The following is a 6,338-nucleotide window of genomic DNA, read 5'->3' as shown; positions in this document are numbered from 1 at the left end:
TAAGTGTACGATGTAGTGATATTAACTTTTTTTAAATTGTTGTACAACCATCACCACCATCCATCTCCAGAACTCTTTGCATCCTGCAAAAAGAAAGCTCTATACTCATTAAACATAACTTCATTCTTTCCTCTCCCTAGTCCCTTGACTTTTAAATAAAAAAAAATATTCTAAATGCCTTTTTAAAAATCTGAACTGCAATTTATTATATGTGCAACATAGTAAATGGTGATTGAATTCTCAAACTAGTCCACAAAAGCCTATTTATAAGTTAGCTCACAAGTCCTATTAAATTGATTAAGTAGACAAAAAGGATTAGAAATCATAACAGGCAGTAGGCTGAACATTCTGGTCAATGAATGATATTTCTGAGTACAAGATGATTCTTAAGCAAAATTTGAAAATGGGAAAAGTTTGTTTTGGGCATCTGTCATGCCTTTTATTGTATTTATCTCTTATATTCAGGTGCTTTTCTCTTCAACTCCTGGCTCTTACTTTCCTGATACTACTCTAAGCCCCATACGGGTCTATATCATTTCCTGAGAGTTCCACACTTTAAAAGTATCTTCTTATTTTTGCAAATTTGGTTGAAGATTTTAAAAAGTGAAGTTGGGTATGTTTTATATTAAAACAGGCTTGGAGGATACCTGTGAACAACATTCTACAAGTCAATTTTCATATTCTAGAATCCATGAGAGTTCAGAGGTAGTAGCATGTCACCAGATAAAAGTATAAGGGACAGATTCCATCACATCATGCAAAATATTAAATGAAGAGCATTTATATATACTAGTGATGAGATTCATTACAGCTTGGGCTTATTATCAGCTATTTTAATTATGCCAACTTTGTGACTTACAGAGAAGCCACTCTGTTATTGAACTTAAAATATTATTAAATTACATTTGCTACAGTTGAATCATAGTTATTAAACTTCATAAATTCCCCTCAAGTCGGAATCTCAATTTGCATTCTCTATCCATTATGCTTTTCACATTTTAAATTTCTTGAGGAACTTTAACATGACATGGCATGGGGAGGGCATAGGGGTGAAAGTTCATTAGTACGTTATAAATTTTGGAAGAATAAGGGTGGCTGCAAATTCCTAGGCAGGAGGTCATTCCTCTAAGCATCTATGAGTTGTTTGCATGTAGCAGCCTACATCTATTGATCCTCATCTTACTGGTGATCGTTAGCTTCATCTATATCCTGTCAGGAAAAGAAGGCAAATTGTTCTATTGACTAATCATCACCCAAATAATATTTCATTTCCTATTTTAAGGTATCATATTCATTATTTCCTGGGAGAATTTCAATCTTTCTAGTACATGATCTCACATAGCTCTGATTAGACCACCTCTTCTCCATGAGATTTGGTTTGCTGGAACACTAACAACCATTTACTTTTGTGATGTAAATTCTTGCTTTTAGTTCAAGTTTGGATTGTGATAGTCTGCTAAGGGATCTCTGCCAGCATGTAAACTTTTTTTTGTGTGTGTGGGGGGCAGTAAAGCAAAGGAAAAGATTGCCTTTGCACATTAAATGTTGAAGATTGTGTGATTCCCAGGGTTTCCTCACCATGTGCATGATGATTGTGTTGGGATAGACTCATCTACACTAATAAAAGACAAAGATGCTAATTGACCATACCTTCGCTATGCCCCAAGCCATGCCCACCAGCCAATCAGAGTGACTATATGCAAATTAACCCAACCAAGATGGCAGCCGGCAGCCACGGAGCTGGAGCAAGCAGGAGGCTTGGTTGCCCAGGCGATGGAGGAAGCCAAGCTTCCTGCCAGCCCTGAGCCAGCTGTGGCCTCCACTCATGGCAACAAAGTTTCAATTATAGAAGAAAAATAAATCCCAGATACCTGCTTCCAGCCAACCTCCACTGAGAGCTTGGGTGGCTGGGGGCCGTGGTCAGCCTGAAAACAGCCATCAGCCCCTCACCCAGGCTGGCCAGGCACTCCTATATAATAAAAGGGTAATATGCAAATTGACCCTAACAGCAGAATGACTGGGAATGACTGGTCACTATGACACACACTGACCACCAGGGGGCAGACCCTCAATGCAGGAGCTGCCCCATGGTGATCAGTGCGCTCCCACAGGGGGAGCTCTGCTCAGCCACAAGCCAGGCTGACGGCTGCCAGTACAGTGGTGGTGGTGGGAGCTTCTCCTGCCTCCTCAGCAGCGCTAAGGATGTCTGGCTGCAGCTTAGGCCTGCTCCCCGCTGGCAAGTGGACATCCCCCAAGGGCTCCCAGGCTGCCAGAGTGATGTCTGACTGCCAGCTTAGGTCCAATCCCCCAGGGAGCGGGCCTAAGCCACCAGGTGAACATCCTCCGAGGGGTCCCAGACTGCGAGAGGGCACAGGCCGGGCTGAGGGACCCCCCTGAGTACACAAATTTTTGTGTACCAGGCCTCTAGTCTATATAATAAAAGCCCAGGGACCTCTAAGGTGGAATGATCAGGATGACAAGTTGTTATGAGATGCACTGACCACCAGGGGGCAGACACTTGATGCAGGAGCTGCGCCCTGGTGGTCAGTGCGCTCCCACAGCAGGAGTGACAGCCAGAAGCCAGGCTCATGGCTGGCGAGCACAGCAGCGGTGGCGGGAGCCTCTCCTTCTGTGGCAGCGCTAAGGAGCAGTGAGCCCAGCAGTAAGGAGTGAGCAGACGGGTGGTTAGGAGTGAGTAGGAAGACATTTGGGAGCGAGGGATCCTGAATTGTGAGAGGAATGTCTGACTGCCGGTGGTCAGGCCTAAACCGGCAGTCAGACATCCCCCAAGGGGTCCCGGGTTGTGAGAGGGCACAGGCCGGGCTGAGGGACCACTCCCCAGCATGAATTTCTTGCATCAGGCCTCTAGTAAGAAAAGAAGCTTTTCTGATCCACTTGTTCCATTCAGTTAAGTTTGCCTATTTGAGCTCTTCTTCTATAGCAGAAGAACCATTGCTTACCTCTGACTGTAGGTCAGCCCTTGTTTGAAGGTCATTCCTCAATTGCAAATTATCATTTCTTGCTGGCTAAGACATTTCAGCAAGTGCCTTTGTTCTAGAAAGAAATCATGAAACTGATTTTCCAGTATACTTTGGTAATTAAAATAACCACAAATATTCTGCTCACAAACCTGGTCCATTTATTTTAATATGCTATTTTAACAATATTTCAGTTCTCAAAGGTTATTCCTATACTGCCCATTATGCTGAAGCAAACAATTTACTCTCCTTAAATAGAGGATAGTATCTATTAAGAGTTAAATGTTTGAAAGGCATATTTTTCAGTAACACTAACTTTTTTCTTTTTATTATTTTATTTTAATCATTGTTGTACTTGGTATAAAACTGTGCTAGATTCATGTCAGTAATTTTCACAGGTATAGTGCCAAGTAAAGTTACCCTTTTCAGCGCAAAACATCACCATGGGATAAAACGAAATAGGGGTTAAGGAAACAATATAAAAGTAAATCAGAACAGACATTTATAGGGAGGAGATAATATTTTTATTGAATGGCCTACAGCAGCAGTAATGTTCAGAAATGGGAAAATGTCATCCTAAGGAAAATAGACAAATAATATAAGACAGTTTGAAGGACCAAGTACTCATAATTCATAAATTTTTCTCAATGTTATAAAGCCTTTTTTTTAATCAAAAGAGAGACTATTATTTCTTTATACACTATGACTAGTCTATATAAACAAAAAGAAATGGAATTATGTAATAAAACTGATCAGCTTAAGTCTCAGATACCTATATTTTCTATATATTTGAGTAAAGATAATTATATACAGAATTATCTGCTATTTATCTCAATTAATGATAAATATGGGTAATGTCTTTGGTCTTAGATTATGACTGTATCTCCCCAGGCCTAGTGGTGGAAGTGATCTTTTCTGATCATTGAATTATGATTTTATAATAACAGTCACTCCATGGATTTACATCTTGGGGAGATGGGTTAATTAGAGGAATAAAAAAGATTAAATAAAAATATTCTGTTGCTACTATTTCCTATTTCAGTTACTAGAAATATAAGTGTCAGAGTTATTTAACAGTTTAGAGTAGCCCATTCTGTGAATGTTCCAGAATATTCAAGCAGAGTCTACAAAACTTTTGGTCAAAAGGTTCTACATTTAAGCCTGAGTCTGGCTCTACATATTGTTTGCATTAGCCTGACAACTCAACAATTATTAATTTTATAAACTTTGGTTTATACCCTGGAATGACTGGAAGTGTTTGTGGGCTCAGCTTATTACCAGAATTAAGCCAAAAATTATTCACAGTGAATTACAGACATAGTCCCCAGAGTTTAGTGCACAAAGTATTTGTTTCCTAAAGGATATCTGAAAGTTTCCTCTTTTCTTTTGAGTCCCTTTCCCCTCTTTAGTTTACTAGTTTTACTTAGCCTCACCTATTTGTGTCCCAGGCAAACAAGTTCCCTTCATTTGAGACCAAGGTTCAAAAACTCTATTTTTTTTCAAAATTTCAAACTCTTTACTACATCACAAATAAATCCCTCTTTCAATATCATATATATAATTTCCCTTTCAAAATATGCTTTATTATACCAATATACTCATTGTCCACTACGGGTTAAGGAGGGCAGAACAGAGTAAGTGAAGGGTCCAGCGATCTTTGGCCCACATATCTTCCATGGTTGGTGTAGAGATAACCTTAAAAATTAGCCTGTGGTTTTCAAATTATTTTATTAATTAAACAATCCAGAAAAGAGAGGACATTATGGCTAAAGAGAGGACACTAGGGCTATAGCCTAGATTATATTTCAATTTATTTGTAACTTTTCTATGTTACTCTTTACTTATAATGTACATTTTAAAGTATAGCTCTGTTAATGGCATCATTTTACCCTAACATTGTTATATACTCTTACATGCTATATTGAATATAAAACTGAATTTACCAAATATCAACTTTACTGAGAATAGAGCCTTACTTTTCTGTACTTTAGGTATGGAAAAACAATCTTCTTTTCACTTCTAATTTTTCAATTTAAATGTGTATGGGCAAGAATATCCTCATAAAAACTCACCAACAGGATTTTCTACTTGCAAATAGAATTTTAAAAGTTTGCTAATGTGATATACAGTTTGAACACTACATCTTGACAAATGGCCCATTTCCTACTGTTTTGAGATTGTATTGATAACCTTTGCTGATGGGAGTCTTAAAGAAGCACTGAAAGAAATAAGTTTAAAGCACTCAGAAGAATGCAGAAAGGTTTGAAGTTCACTTTGGGAGAGAATATAATTAGCTGGACTGTAGGTTTCGGTAACTCTTGAGGTAGTGGAAGATTGGATTATCTAAAAGAGCATTTCACTGAGTTTCAAAGAGAAAAAAATCTAAGATAGGAGAAATAAACTGTGTGCATCACAAGCTCACCTGGTGGAGAAATTAGATTATAGAAGGGATGCTATAGAGTAGTAACTCAGTGTGCTGATGTGGCAGTTCTAAGGTTCTGGTCATTAGCAAATTGGTTACTGAATGCAAATGTATATTGATGATTAGAGAATCACTGGGTCTTGAAAATGTTCTTTAGGTATTTCTTAAACCACAGAGGAAGCATCCCTAATGCCAGACAGGAGGCATCAAGGGTCAGGGCATAGGGCAAAAGCATTTAAATTTGCCATATGCATTTGGAAAACTAGGAATAAGATATCTTGTTTTAATTCATATGAATTTTTTTTAAAATACTATTATGCTTCTTGCTGAATTCAGTATTTTAAAAATTGTTTATCCCTGACAGGTGTGGCTCACTTGGTTGAGCATTATCCCATGAACCAAAAGGTCAGGGTACATGCCCAGGTTGCAGGCTCCATCCACGCAGGAGGCAGTCAATCAATGTTTCTTTCTCACGTCGATGTTTCTCTCTCTGTGTGTCTCTCTCCCTTTCTCTCTCTCTCTCAAATCAATTTTTAAAAATCTCTTAAAACTGTTTAAATATTGTCTAGAGAAAGGAAAACATGTGAATGTGTTGCTTCCAGATTCCTTCTGACTCCACAGCTATTGCCAGTTGAAATGATCAGAGTAAAATTACCTGCCATTTTTTGAATTTTTGTCAGATTATGCTAAACATTTTATAAGCCTTCTTATTTTTACCCTGGAAATAACCATTTTAATCAGAAAGGTACTATTATTATCTCTATTTAACAGAGGAGGAAACTAAAATAATCAACTTAAGCATTTTAAGTAAGTTAAATAACTAGCATAAGATTACACAATCAGGACCAAAGTCCTGGTCCTTTTTAACTTTTAAGGTTTCCTAAGAATTGTAACTCTCTGTGGTGCTGGATTTTATGCTAAACTGATTATCTATATAT

The sequence above is a fragment of the Myotis brandtii genome, unplaced genomic scaffold (assembly GCF_000412655.1).
Source record: "Myotis brandtii unplaced genomic scaffold, ASM41265v1 scaffold734, whole genome shotgun sequence".
NCBI classification, from domain to species: Eukaryota; Metazoa; Chordata; class Mammalia; order Chiroptera; family Vespertilionidae; genus Myotis; species Myotis brandtii.
Note: the sequence above shows the minus strand (reverse complement) of the source record.